Below are 15,705 nucleotides of genomic sequence, written 5' to 3'. Positions count from 1 at the left end.
AGGTGTGTAAACGATATTCTTTATACGCTAAAAAAATGTGACAACCCATACTTGCTGTTGCTCCCTTGCCAACAAGTGTTTTATGGAATTGACTGTCACTGTTTTCTTTGATGTTTCTGCTACTATGCTCCGGTGATGTGGAAACAAATCCCGGGCCTGACACTCGTTCGGCATCATTGCTTTTCTTGGAAGACTTGCCCAATGATCCCGCACAACAAATGCTGGTTGTGTTTCATTTACAGAAAAATCTGCATACTCGTGCAATCAGCAAAAAGTAAGGCCGAGCTGTCCGCTGACATAAAAGCCATAAAAAGCAGTCAGAAAAGTATCAAAATGAAATATGGCAACGTTCACGAGAGATTGGATAAACTCGCAGAAAAAAAAACTAAATTGTTCGACAATATATCTGAAGAAATAAACGGAATACGCCATACACTGGAAGGCGCTAAGGCCCGGCATGGCTCTTTGGAAGCTCGTCTAGACTATTTAGAAGGTAGATCGCGTCGCGACAACTTAATTTTCCGAGGTATAACTGACTCTCCCGAATCGTGGGAGCAGTCTGAAGCATGTGTCACATCTGCACTTTTTTGTGTGGTGGATAATTTGCCTGATAATCCCGTCGATCATGCGCATGGTATCGGACCTTTCGTCCCCAACAAGTTCCGCCCCATTGTCGTGAAGTTTTGAAAATATAAGGTTAAACAAAATGTTTTGAGTGCACGAAAAAAAGTTAAAATGCAATAAAATCACTATGAGCGAAGATTTTTCACCCGCAACGCATCGAATACGCTCGAAGCCTAATGATTTGGCCAAAAGTAAATCGGAAACGCCGCCCTAAGCTTAGGTACAAAACACTCGTCACGAATAAAAAGCATTACGTGTACACCTCAGAAATAGACAGCGTCACTGAACGTAAGAAATTTGCGTCATCTGATAACCGCCGTACAAATTCCAACGCAAGTAAAGGTGCGCCAAGCTAGAGGTGTGCACGAGGGGCTGTGGGCATGATGAGTCACGCACATCTGTACTCTATACTAATGTTTGAAGTCTGTCTAATAAGCGTGACCTTTTAAACTGTGCTATTGATACTTGCAACGCACACTTCGTCGTATTGACAGAAACCTGGCTTCAGCCACAGGTAATCGATAATGAGCTTTTTTCGTCAGTTATTAAATGCGAAGCATTTCTTGGCGATCATTTGCTACTTTGGAAGTATCTATCTATCTATCAATCTATCGAGGCGCCTACGTCTTTGTGCTCTCAAGGTCGTTTCGTTAACTTCGTATGTACCAAAATTGACATACTTTGACAAGAGTTTATGACGAACATAAATTATATGACATGACAGGAATGTCATAGAATGCATGTCATGTAGGTCATGAAACAGCCGCCTACGTCTTGGTACTCTAAAGGCCCAACCGCATGCACGCGATTTTCGAGCGACAGCGACAAGCGACGGCGACGAGCGACAGGTTTTGCTGTCGCGGAGGGCTATCCGTCGCTGTCGCTGGTCGTGTCGCCGGTTTCTGGCCAGCCAGAAAATATCGCTTGTCGCCCGGAAGTCAGCGCGACGACATCCGCTGGAGACAGCGATTGCACAACAACATGGCAGCAATCAGTCTGCCCGCTTCGATCTGAATTCGCTCTTGCAACTTGCTCTCTGCTGTGACAGCAAAAAATAAATAGTACAATCAGTCATCGCTTCACCTCATCGCTAGCTGAAGACTAAGTATCGGCGCTCTCTTGTCGTTATTATTGAGATCGGTTGTTTTGTTTTGACGCTGTTAGGCCTGAGACGCCACCGAGAGCCGAGAATGTGTTTTAAGTTTTACTCAAAAGATGGCGCCACGGCACCTTACGCTGGCGGCATGGGACGGAGTTCCACTGGGGATGCATGAGACGGATTTTCACTGGGGATGATAGCATATTTTAGCTAGGTCTAGATAAAACATTGACCTTTGATAAAATTGAGATTTCTTTACGCGCGCAAGATAACATTTATTCGCACAACAATGTAAATCCGTCGCTACTCTTTTTCGCGATGTCGCGTTCATGTGGTTGCTCCACGCCGCGACACGACAGCGCGACAGGGTGTGCCTGTCGCGTCGCTTGTCGCTGTCGCTTGAATATCGCGTGCATGCGGTTGAGCCTTAATGGTCGTTTCGTCAACTTGGAAGGTACCAAAATTGGCATAGTATGAGAGGAGTGTATGACGAACGTAAGTGATAGGTCATGACCTAAATGTCATGACATCCGTGTCATGTAGGTCATGACAATGACCCAGCGAAAAAAGAAAAAGACCAAGAAGCAAAAAGAAAACAACTGGAATGGGTTCGGACGTGGAAAAGTGAAAAAGAAACACTGAAGGACGGTGGTAGAAGTTGTAGTCATGACCATGACTGAGCAAAAATGACAATGACTCAGCGAAAAAAGATTAACATTCAAAAATCACTGAAATAGGTTCGGAAGTGGGTACTAAGTGAAGGAAAAACTAAGGTAGAGTGGTAGAAGTCATAGTCATGAGCATGACTCAGCAAAAACGTCAATGACTCAGCGAAAAAGATTAACACTCCAAAACCAATGGAATTGGTTTGGATGTTGTACTAAGTGAAAAAAGTCTAAAGGTTGATGATCGAAGTCATAGTCATGAGTAGACGCTGGATCATTGGGCATTTAAAAGCGCGTTTTAGGCGCCAAAAATAGGCAGGCAAAACAACGTTTTAGGCCTCCAACGTCGTAAATATAGGCACAACAAATTTTTACACAAATGCAAATAATTTCAAACGAAGACGCGTGCGCGGCCTATATCTACGATAGGAAAACAAGAAATGTTATTGTTTATGATGGCAAAAAGGCGCCAACGGTCGAACATAGCCGTGCATTGTCCCATAAGACTGCTGGACTAATGACGATCAATTGGCTTCATTCAATAAGCACACTGCTCATATTCATGTTCAATGGCCACTGTACTTGAGCGTCACATATAGTGAAACAGGCATGAAAAAGAATACTTGAAAGCTGGGAATACTGATTAAAAACACGATACCTAATGTCTGCCTGACGCAAATAAATTAAGGCACCGCAATAACAGACAAATAACAAATGCAAGAGAGACTACGATTTATTAAGAAATTAGCATGTTCTTACATGAAGACTGTTAGGTACAACTCTTCGCAATTTTTTTCATATACAATGACATTATCGAAATTGTGCAGGCCAGACGTGCCAACACTGCCAAATACACTTCCACCCATTTGAAGTGCACATGTTTGAAGAAATCTGCTTTGAAAGAACGAGAAACGCAGTCAAAGAATCATTTTGAAGATTGTGGAAAGACTAGAAAACTACCACCCTCTCCAGATTTTTGGATTCAGAATTGTGCCTCTTGTCACTGAGAATGATCTCGTACGCTGAGAAGGAACGCCCGACGGCGGTGAACACCTTAAAAAGTAAATTACAAACAAAACAAAAGCCGCGTGCACATCACATTTTTCTTTCTTTTTTTTTTTTTTGCTCTTCACGCTCCTTTCCCCTGATGGCTCTCCGCGGTTTCGCATTTACCAACCGCTCGCGCAATGTCAGCGCGGCGGCGTATGCTGGCCGGCGCGTTCCATTTCAATGCTGCTATCAGTTGTTTTCCAGGAGTTGGTTGAACTAATGGACTAGGTTGAACCCCATGGAGTTCCGAACAGTCATTGTCGCCCGGTAACATGATTAACGGTCTGTAGGTGCACTCGAAAGCGAAACTTGATGCTAAGTAGTGTTCATATAGGCGCCGATATTGAAAATAGGCATTTATAGGCATTTAGGCACAAACGCTAAAATAGGCATTTATGGGCACCATAAAAACACTATAAAAGCCATTCTTAACCTCTAATTTATGCTCATACATCAAAGTGGGGCGATAGGAGCGCAAGTAACAAAAAAGGCATTTGCCTAAAATTCGGTATCTAGTCATGAGCATGACTAAGGCTTTCGACTTAAGGTCTCTTAGGTGTAGGTAAAGGGATTCCTGAGGACTCATGACAAGAATGTCATGACATGCGTGTCATGTAGGTGATGAAAGAGCCGCCTACGTCTTCGTGCTCTCATGCCCGTTTCGTTAACTTGGTAGGCTCCCCGCACACTGCTTCGCATAACATCAATTCCTACAAGGGCATTGGATCTTCCGGCTTCTTCAATTTTCTGTGTATTGCTGTAATCGAGGGGTCGCGGATAGGTGGTGGTGTATTGCTCGCCATCTCGAAAAAACTCCCATTGCACCGTATTCACACTCCAAGTGAGTTGAGAACGGTTTGGGTTGTCGCTGAATTCTCCAAGCAAAAAGTAATATTGACATCTGTTACCACCCCCTTCTCACAAATCCATTTTCGTTAACGAACTACACGACGTGAATAATTCTGTGGTCTGTCAATACCCGACGTTACCGCTTTTCTTAATGAAGGATCTTAACATCAAAAATGTTTCGTGGGATTGTAAGCCACCTGAGCTGAATCCTCCTTCACTCGCAAGAGATTTTTTTGGATATGTGCGTTGTACTTTCTTTAACAGAGTTCATAACGAAACCAACTTGAATCGCAGAATCAACAGCTAACATTCTTGATCTCGCACTTGCAACACACCCTGACTACGATTCTAACGTCACTCACCTGCCCGGCATAAGTGACCACTCCATTTTGTAATTTAGCATTAACATTTCACGTCCAAAATGCAAAAAAAGAAAGTTATGAAAGGTTATAAAAACGGGAAGTTCGAACTAATCAAGCCGGAAATTTTCACTTTTCTTGACGGTTTTCTCGATGGTTTCGAAGAGCGAACGGTACAATATAACACGGATTTATTTTTATTTAGGGGAAAGAATTAACAAATAAATAAAATAAATACATTACTACTTGTACGATAACTCCGAATGCTGATGCACCATGGTACAAATGCTACATAAAACGTTTGTCGTATAAGAAAAAAAAACGTACCTACCGCTCAGCATACAGTTCACAGATGCCGTCGCTGGCCAGCCTACGAACAATTCCGCCGTGTACATAGCAGCCATTAAGAATGATAAAGATAATTTTCTAACTGCCACGTTTCCTTTAATGCTCAGATCCGATTCCAAAGAGTTCTTGCGCGTGTTTCATCATAAAAGTGATAGCGCAATCAGTCTTGTTGATTCTGCAGGAAAAACCATACCTGATGCGCAGTGTGCCCGTGTGTTGAATGAAGTCTTTGTCTACAACTTTTCTACAACAACTCAAACAATGCTTCCTCGTGTTAAACCTTTAGGATTTATAGCAGTGTCTCCCATTAAAATTGACCATAGTGGCGTGGTCAAAGCTATAGGAAATTTAAAAGCATCCTGCTCGCCTGGGTACTATTCTATTAATCCTAGGTTCTTATAAATGCAGTCTGTTACTCATCAATTACAATAACAAAAATTTTCAACAGTCCCTAAAGAACAGTTTGCTTCCCACTGACTGGAAGATCGGAAAGGTGGTTCCGCTTCACAACTCTGGTAATAAACACTCAGCTCTAAATTATCGCCCCATTTCTCTAACTGGCATTCCATGTAAAATTCTCGAGCACATTCTAATTTTAAATCTTGTTTCTTTTCTTGCATCGAATTCATTTTTTTTTGTAGGCAATGGCTAATCGGACGCGAAAGACAAGCGATGTGCGCAAACTGAGTCATCAGCTCGGCAGAAGGCCTACAAGACAGTTTTTTTTTACCCGCCAAGTTCGTTACAGAAAGTTGATCGTGGACTACGGCATAAAACACTTTTGTCGTAAAACCCAACTAGCCCAGTCAGCAGGATTGCAACACTAGAGGATCGGCGCATCTTCTGTATAATGTCAACTACATTGAATTTTCAATGAGGCAAAAAGTTCTCATTAAGTGTATCGGTTACTTTAGTCGTGATACTCTTAAGTCGTGATACTCTTAAGTCGCAAGCTAAAACTAGACAGCTTTAGCAGAGCCCCGCTTACGCTCCGCTCAGATTTCACGCTCTGAGATACTGCAGGGAACTGCGTAGCTTTCGCATTTGATAAGCGCGTCTTGCCTAAAGCCCCTATATTTATAAAAGTAGCGCCATTCTTAGATCTTGCCGCCACCGCGCTCACCCCGGCGCTTCCTCCTCGCCCTCTCTTAGCCGCCTCCTGTCGCCCCAGCCTCCTCCGCTCCCCCATTGGCCAATCCGTGTCACGTGGAAGTTCGCGTCGCGCTTTTGTATATTTTTTTCTTTCCAGCGCGCTCCGACTGCCATTCTCGGGCCTGTGCGACGAAAGTGCTGTACGCACAAACCGATCAAACGTGTTAGGGACAAGAACTTCGTTGTGATGGCATGCTGCTGCGCCTTAAGTTGCCGCAACCGACAAGGCGAGGGCAAAAGGCTTTTTTTTGTTTACCATCCGGCGTGCGCAAACGCTTGCTGCACACTTGATATTTGCGCCGTCTCGCATCGTCGCGTTGCTACTTCCAAAACGGCATTATTAAGACCAGTTACTGACTGACGAAGCAAAATCGCGCCTCAAAAACGTCTCCGCAGGGCGCGATCGAAGTTTTCCTCGGATTTCCTCTGGTAGCGCGTTAGCTGTCGTCTGCCACGGCAGGCCCGACGCAGGCGGCGCCACTGTCGATATCGCGCCTCGATCGCGCTGGTCACGCCGAGCGCGATAGTGGAACGGAGGAGGAGGGCAGTGGATGGCGCTACTTTTATAAATATAGGGGCTTTAGTCTTGCCGAGACGCGAGCGACGCACTATCAACTCGGCTGCAAAACGACGAAGACGCCAAGTAGACACGCTGTCACGCTCCTCTCAGCCGGCTTTGTAGTGGAGCGAGGGATGCGGTCTTTGTTCCGCTGCCGGTATGAGCGTTGTGCGCAAGCGCAATAGCGTTCCCGCTAAGCGGTTGTGTGGCATTTACTAGCATATGCCAGTCTGAGCGGAGTGGACAGCAAGCGCTCAACTAAAACACTCTACTGTGTAGTATCTCAGAACGGGAAATGTGAGCGGAGCGGAGCGCGCTCTGCTAAATCTGTCTAAGGCTGCATATACATAGACAAATGCTGGCCTGCCTAAGCACGTTGAGCTTATCGACACACATGATCGACACATGCATGTGTCGATGTCGAGCTTACAGCGACACATGTATGTTGATGCTTACATCGACTCACTCTCACATCACAAACTGGCTAAATACGAGTAATTAGCGCCCAGAGACGAATTACCACAGCGAAACCACGCACACTTTATCATATAAAAAGTGCCCACAGCCCGACTTTACTTGCAAAAGCAACAATTGCGAGCGTTAGTTTCATGTAATGATCCTTTACGAAGATAGGTCCTCCTATCGTTACGTTGGCCATGCTTTCTGAGGCACTTCATCAGTGTTTATTTCATTTATACCACGTTTATGACCATTAGGCACACACGTGTATTGCAACTATGACAACTGTTTAGGCTTACTGCTTAGGAAGTCATGGCTTGTCGCATTCACAGCTGCATGATCCGAAGGAAATTTAAATACTTTCCTCTACTTCTTTCGAGCGCACATGATATCTCATTAGCTTTACAAGACGGCAATTCGAACTTCTATCAAAAAACCGTGGTGTCCATGATGATGTGCAGTGTTTTATGCATGGTTCAAGGGCGAAGTATTACCGAAGAGCGCCATGACAAATTATAATGTTATCGATGAGCTAATAATGCGGCCGACAATTATTTCATCAAGGCAGATGTGACATGGCTGTAATAGGGCCTAAAAACTGTCGCTGTAAATGGCGTAAAACACATAGGTCCTAAAATAATGCCATTGACTGGTTAGTTATGTGGGCTATGGCAATTCGGTTAAGTTAAAAACGTATGTTGTAACAAATAAAAGAGTGACACTAGCGCTTGAGAGAGCCCTTGAATAGAAGGGCTATTAATCACGTGCTAAAAATTATCTGGCCAAATGATTTTCAGGGTGTCTGTTTCACTTAAGGATTCTAAGACTGTTTTCAGTTTAAAAAGCGGTTCATAGCGAAGAAAATATGCCGGGTGAAGAGGTATGTTTTCGCGATATGCAGAAGGTAAATACCTTTTCCTCACTATACTTCTATTGAAGGGAACTGAATAAGTACGTGGACAACTCTCAGAATATTGCCGCACTTACTACAATCGCTCCCAGTCAAGAGGTAAGAGTGAGTACTGCAAGTGTTTCCTTTTCTTTATCGACAAACAAGTACTTCCTTATATCGTGCAGTTTTCCCAAATATCTAGTTCCCTAGTTTTCGTTTTATCATGTGTAGCTTATTTATTACTTGGGTATCCCACTATCTTTGCCAATGCTTCCTCAGCTTATCGCGTAGAAGAATTTAGGATCTGTGGCAGGAAAGGGGATATTTGCGTTTGTGTTTCTAAAGGTTAGTGACGTAGCATTTTCCTCAGCAGCTGCATTGCCTTTTATACCAGTGTGGTCACGTACCCAGCATAGGACATTCACTTGGTTACACATATATGCGGAGCACAAGAAACTCTAAAGTTAATTAAATTTTTGTGTTTTCGTAGACTGATTAGGGCTCTGACTACACTTACGGAGTTCGTGAAGACAATAGCCCTAGCAACATTTGTGAGCCTTATCTGTTCAATAGCCGAGAGTATAGCGTATGCTTCCACTGTAAAGATATTTATGTGCGGATTTAGTGGCCCATATGTTGAAAATAAGAGTTCGAGAGCTGCGTAAGCAACACCAGCAGGAGCATCTGTGTAAATCTGAGCACATGAATACTTCTAAAGTTCAAGAAAGTGTGAATATATATCTGCCTCAGGTGCTTCTTTGGATATTTCTATGAAAGAGATGTCAGACTGAATAGTCTGCCATTCCCAAGACGGTGGAAGCCAAGTAGGAGCCATTAGTACATTCTCTAGAAGAGGGATGTCTGTCTTTTTTTCTGACAGTGCTTCCAACTGGAGGGACAGAGGAGGCCAGTTGGCTCGGCGGTTACGGAATAGCCTGACAGTGGATATGTCGCGAATGGTAGAATGACATCGATGCTGGATGTCTGATTTACCTTTCAGTGCCATGTCTTTAGAGATCTAGAGAACACTCTTTGGACTCAACGTACAAGCATTCAACAGGCACCTGAAGGCACCTGTAGCGAGACGGATACCCAAGTGGTGAACGGAACCTAGCATCTTCAAAGCAGTAGGCGTAGCAGAGTTATAGACTATGGCTGCGTAGACAACGCTTGACCGTATGTGACTTTGTACAAGCTTAAGGGGCACGTTTTGTCACTTCCCCAAGATATCCGGGACAAGATCTTCAGTAGATGCATTGTCTTCAGGCACTTCGCTTTCAGATATTTCAAATGGGGGATAAATGCTAATTTAGAGTGTAAAATGACGCCCCAAAATTTATGTTCATGGCTCACACGTAGTTGTTGCCGATTAAGATAAATATTGGGGTCAGGTAATATACCTCTCTTGTTCGAGAAGAGAACACACGAGCTTTTTATGCGGGCTTAGTTTAAATACATTTTTGTCAGCCTACTTAGACAACTTGTTTAGCCCAAGCTGTACAGTCAAGCACAAAAGTTTGCGGACCACGCGAGCGCGTGCCAGACTGCCTATCCGCGCCACCTAGCGGTACGCCACCTAGCGACGACAGGGGCGCTCTCCCGGATATGAGCCCTCTTGGTACTCGCCTGCCTGTTAATTTTTTATTCCCGTGCATGACATTGTTAGTTCGTTGTGTTGACGCAGAGCGCTGTCTGCGATAAGACCGCCACATATCTGGCTTGATAGCAGTATCGGAGCAATCACTGCAACCTTTGTCGACTGGTGTGCCAGTGGGTAGATAAGTTTCACGAAGCGCTGCGACGATTTTTTTACGCGACGTTTACTGGCGCACTTTGGTTGGCAGCATCTTGGTCCAATGAGTGTTGCTGCTTCTGCGTCTTGAGAGAAAGGGTAGGGAGGTGTTTCACTGTCATCAAAAATAAAGAAAAAGCGGATGCATAGAAAATTTTCTTTCACACATAGGCGCATCTTCGCATCAGTCGCTGAAAACGTAGTAGACTTGCTTCAGGCCACGTGGTGATTGCCCATTTGGGAAGATGCCGCTGCGTGTTCCACTTGACGAAAGAAGGCACATTGTGCGTTTATTTATAGAGGGAATACCTCAGCGCGAAATCTGCCGCCGAACCAACAGGAGCCGGACTGCCGTGAATAGGATTATTCAAGCTTTCCGCGACGATGACAGATTCACAGATATGGAGCGCAGTGGGCGTCCAAGGGCCACGACTGAGGAAGAGGACCGCCTGATTACGGCCGCCATCGTGGCTGATCCTTTACAAAGTGCAGAGGATATCCGAGAAGCGCTCTCGCTCACGGTATCGTCTGAGACTGTAAGAAGAAGGCTGAGTGAGCTTGGCCTGCAGTCTTTCGTAGCAGCACAGAAGCCCTGCCTCTCAGACAGCCAGCTACAAGAACGACTCATGTTCGCTACAGCAATGAAAGATTGGACAACAGAGAAATGGGGCGATGTCATCTTTAGCGACGAGTCAACTTTTTCCACGCGCTGGGACCAACGGAAGCTGGTTTGGCGTCCACTAAACTGCAGGTGTGTTTACAGTGTATTGGCAGTTAATTCACGAAGCTAATTCTGCATCACAACATGTTTCACGTAAAATGAGCTTTTGGACATTACGAGATTTTTCTGTAGTGGTATTATGTTGAAAACATTAACAATTGTTTCATAGTACTACTTACTCTGAAGCTAATTAAAAGCTGCCAGTGGGTCTTTCAGTACTATCTAATGATGTTTGCACGTTTTCTATTGCAACTCTATAACAGCATTATAAAGTTCATACGCAAGAGGAATCACAACATTTTTAGACGCGCCGCTGGAACCCAATTGTATGCTATTTCTTGCAGATATCTGCCTAATTACACACAGAGTGTTTTATTATTTATTTATTTGGTACCTGCATCGCCTTTGCAGGCATTACAGCAGGGGGGTATACAAATCGCGACAAGTGTTCTATCCAGTGGACGGTGTTCCGTGAGCGTGTGGGGAGCAATCAGCAAAGATGGCCTTGGTCGCCTTGTGCGTCTGGAAGGGCCCTTCCCTGCGTCACGGTACTGCGACGTCATCACTAGACACCTCGTTCCGTATGCGCTGGACGGTCCCTTCAGCAACGGCTGCTATTTTTTTTTTCAACACGACCGCAGCCCGATCCATAAAGCACGTATCGTTCAGTCATTGCTAGAAGAACATGCTGTTTGCCAGCTTGAGTGGCCTCCATGTGGCGCCGACTTGAATCCCATAGAAAATGTCTGGGGCATGTTGAAGAAACGGCTGTACACACGAGCCAACCGCGGCCGCACGGCCGATACGCTGTGGCAAGCGATCGCACAAGAATGGGAAAGCCTGCGCGGTCGACCGAAGATTACTGAATCTTTGTACGAGTCGATGCCCACACGCATCAATAAGGTGCTAGAAAACGGCGGACATTTCACTTCCTACTAGATCATTGAGAGACCTATGTTTCATGACACTTCTGTAAATGTCCTGTGAATAAATTCATCCCCTTCAGACACGAATTATGATGCACTGTCTGCAAATGCGTCAAATGCGCATGGCATCATTTCAAGACGCTCACTATTACATTCCAAGAAAGAAGACGAAGCAATGTGCTGTTTTGTGCGAGTTTCAGTAAAAAAATTAATTAGCGTATAACTCATTATCTAATTATTCTGAAATCCGTCAGCTTCAATGCTTGCATAAAAAGAATCAACTATTAGGCCCGAAACGCATGCACACTTGCTTTTTCGGTTGTATTCGTGTCGACCGGAGAAAAAAAAATACTCTTGACGTTGGTCTTGGAACGCGGCACGTCGAACGATTGTCTAACATTGTAGTGTCTCCAGCAAAGTGATCATCTGCAGCAATACGCACGACAATGAAGTTAACTGACCGCTAGTTGTCCCATCAGGAAGCGGACACGAATGTGCACACTGAGTTTTAGGTCATTTGAAGAAACACGTGGCGTGGGACGCGCCTCCGAAGTTCGAGTCCCCAAACGAGGACGCCGTGTCGCAAAGGGTTATAAAAAGAGTCATCGCACCCGATTATTTCTTATTTTTCTAAATGTAACCACTATAGCAGCGCGGTGGTTCGGGCTTTGCGCAGCAAAACCTGGGCGCAGGCGATCAAATCCCGGCCGCTACTGTCACTTAGCGATGGGGGAGGAACGGAAAAATTCTGCCTACTGACTAAGCATCTGTGTCCCATGGCTGCCTCACCGCTCACTCACGCACTCACGAAAAAAAAAAACAGCGTGGCTACGCGAAAATAGAACTGATAACAGCCGAAGAATACGCTGTCTGATTACTTGTACTGATATTCTGCTCTCAAAATATAAGCAAGTAGCCCTGGCTAACAAAGAGCGCATCACGTTGAAAGAGATAGGTAGAAAATATTTGCGCACAGTGCGAAAATAGACAGGCCATAGATTTAAGGAGGGATGCGTCTTCAACGTAGCGCTGCTGTCGATCGCTGGTGACGTAGCGGAAGTGTCGCGAAGAGGCTCTTGGTCACGCGCTCGCGTGGTCCGCAAACTTTTGTGGTTGACTGTACATATCGCTGGCAGATATAAATACTACATCATTTAAAACCTATTTGTGCGTTATCGACATATACACGATAAAATATTGTACGTGGTATGACAGTATAGAGAGAGCTCCTTTCCACAAGAAATAGAGTGCAGCTAAGTACACCACCTTGTGGTACGCCCGGCGATTTAATTACAGTCGATTTAATCAAGGATGGACAAAATATCATGTTTGAAAAACTTGCGGCCCTTTATGCGCAATGCCTCACGACTTCAAGTGTACCAGAAAGCTAGAAGAACGCCAACATTATACTCATCCATAAGAAAGGAGACTTTATAAAGAATTGAAGTAATATAGACCCGGTAGCTTGCTTTCAGTATTGCATAAAATATTCACTGTAATTTCAAATACAGTCAGGGCAACACTTGACTTCGCCCAACCAAGAGAACAGGCTGGCTTCAGGAAGGGATATTCTACGATGGATCATACCCATGTCATCAACCAGGTAATATAGAAATCCGCGAAGTACAATCAACTTCTCTATATAACTTTCATAGATAATGAAACAATATTTGATTCAGTATAGATACCAGCAGTCATAGAAGCATAACGTAACCAAGGAGTACAGGATGCATAGGTGAATATATTGGCAAATATCTACAAGGATCGCACAGCCTCCTTGGTTCTCCACAAGAAAAGTAGAAAGTTACCTATCAAGAAAAGCGTCAGGCAAGGAGACACAATCTCGCCAATGCTATTCACTGCATGCTTAGAAAAAGCATTCAAGCTATTAGACTGGCAAGGCTTAGGAGTGAGGATAAATGGCGAATGTCTCAGCAACCTTCGGTTTGCAGATGACATTGTCCTATTCAGCAACAATGGGGAAAACAGCAAATGATTGAGGCCCTTAACCGAGAATGTGTAAGAGTGGGGTCAAGATTAATATGCAGAAGACAAAGATAATGTTCATTATCCTGACAAGGGAATAAGAATTCAGGATCGCCAGTCAGCCTTTAGAATATGGAAAGGACTACGATTATCTAGGCCAATTACTGATCATGAGAAAGAAATTTACAGAAGATTAAAATCGGTTTGGAGTGCATACGGCAGGCATTGTCAAATATTGACTGGGAGCTTACCACTGTCGTTGAAAAGAACAGTGTAAAATCATTGCATTCTACCGGTGCTAACATATCGGGCAGAAACTTGCAGGTTAACAAAGAAGCTCGAGACCAAGGTAACGACCGCACAAAGAGCGATGGAAGGAAAAATGTTATGCCTAACGTTAAGAGACAGGAAGAGAGACAACAAACGGGGTTAGCCGATATTTTAGTTGAAATTAAGCGGAATAAGTGGAGCTGGCCAGGCCATGTAATGAGTAGGATGCATAACCGGTGGACCATTAGGTTTACAGAATGAATACCAAGAGACGGGAAGCGCTGTCGAGGACGGCAGAAAACTAGGTGGAGTGGTGAAGTTAGGAAATTCGCAGGCGCAAATTGGAATACGCTAGCGCAAGACAGGGGTAATTGGAGATCGGAGGGAGTAGCCTTCGTCATTCAGTGGACATAGATATAGGCTGACGATGATGATGAATATGATGATGAAGAGGCACCTTCTCTCAATTCCCCAAGATATCTGGGACAAGATGTTCAGTAGATTCATTGTATTCAGGCACTTCCCTTTCAGATATTTCAAGTGGGGGATAAATGTTAATTTAGAGTCTAAAATAAGGCGCCAAAATTTATGTTCATGGCTCACAGGTAGTTGCCGATTAAGATAAATAGCGGGGTGATGTAATTTACCTCTCTTGTTCGAGAAGAGAACACATTTGCTTTTTTGCAGGCTTAGTTTAAATACATTGTCATCAGCCTGCTCACATAATTTGTTTAGCCCATGCTGTACATGTCGCTCGCAGATAGAAATACTACATGATTTAAAACTTATTTGTACGTCACCCACATATGCAGAATAAAATATTGTACGTGGTATGAGAGTATGAATAGAGTTCATCTCTAAAAAAATAGCATGCACCTAAGTACACCACCTGTAAATGACCTGTAATTACTATGTAAATAGACGGGATAGGTCGTTACCAACTCTAACACGGAACACAGACAGGTAACTTTGAATGCCATTCAGCAAATTGCCTCGGATTCGCATTCCAGCCCGGTCATGGAGAATTCCTATACGCCACGTGGTGTCATATGCCTGCGCCATATCAATAAATACTGACAAGAAGAACTGCTTATGAACAAAAGCATCGCGAATATTCGTCTCGATGCGGACAACGGGATCAGCTGTGGATCTACCTTCCCTGAAACCACACTGTAGGTCGTCTAATAGTTTGTTACTTTCGAGAAAGTACGGGAGACGCCGGTTAACTATTTTCTCAAGCAGCTTGCATAGGCAACTTTTCAAGGCTATACGCCTATAACTGCTGACTGAAGTCGGGTCCTTGTCGTGTTTTATAATTGGAATGTTTATTGCTTCATTCCAGGCACACGGAATGTAGCCGGCAGAAAACACGGAATGAAAGAGTAACGGTACTATTTTGTGGGTTTAGGGGTTTAGGTAGAGGAAAAGACTCTGTCACTTCCTGGAGCGCACATGTTACCATCATTTAGTGGAGCCTGAAATTCCGCCATGTTAAATGGATGTTTGTTAGGTTCATTTCTATTTCCTTTCCGAACCAGAGGCAGTCGCTCCGCTTGTTTTCGGTATCTCAGAAATGCATCTGAGAAGTGGAATGAGCTAGAAATATTTTCAAAATGGGCCCCTAGAGAATCAGCTTGGTCAATAAGTGTCTTTCCTTGTGTATTTACTAATGGCCTTTAATTTATTTACCCTGTTCCAGGCTTTTCTTTCATCTGTATATGAATTATTGCTAGAGATGAATTTGTTCCAACTTTTTCTTTTAGCCCAGCGGTGCGTTCTTCTACCTTCCGAGTTTATTTTCTTGAAGCTGATTAAATTCTCGGTAGTTGGAGAGTGGCGAAGGTGATTCCAAGCCCTATTTTGATTTTTGCGATATTCCTTACACTCCTCATTCCGCAACGGAATACGTCGTTTAGAGGGCGATCCATTCGTTTCAGGGATACATACTCATCAG

General features: G+C 44.2%; 1 long non-coding RNA gene across 1 annotated transcript in view; it reads left to right on the top strand.

The window, feature by feature from the left end:
* The first annotated feature begins 1,241 nt into the window (after nucleotides 1-1,241).
* LOC119453403 (uncharacterized) overlaps nucleotides 1,242-15,705 on the top strand; it is a 186,533-nt gene continuing 172,069 nt past the window's right edge. Inside the window, exon 1 of the long non-coding RNA XR_007467108.1 lies at nucleotides 1,242-1,282. This is a non-coding gene — a long non-coding RNA (uncharacterized LOC119453403). The remainder of the gene's footprint in view (nucleotides 1,283-15,705) is intronic.

Source organism: Dermacentor silvarum, chromosome 5 (assembly GCF_013339745.2).
Source record: "Dermacentor silvarum isolate Dsil-2018 chromosome 5, BIME_Dsil_1.4, whole genome shotgun sequence".
NCBI lineage: Eukaryota > Metazoa > Arthropoda > Arachnida > Ixodida > Ixodidae > Dermacentor > Dermacentor silvarum.
Note: the sequence above shows the minus strand (reverse complement) of the source record. Positions and strands in the feature narration are given on the sequence as shown.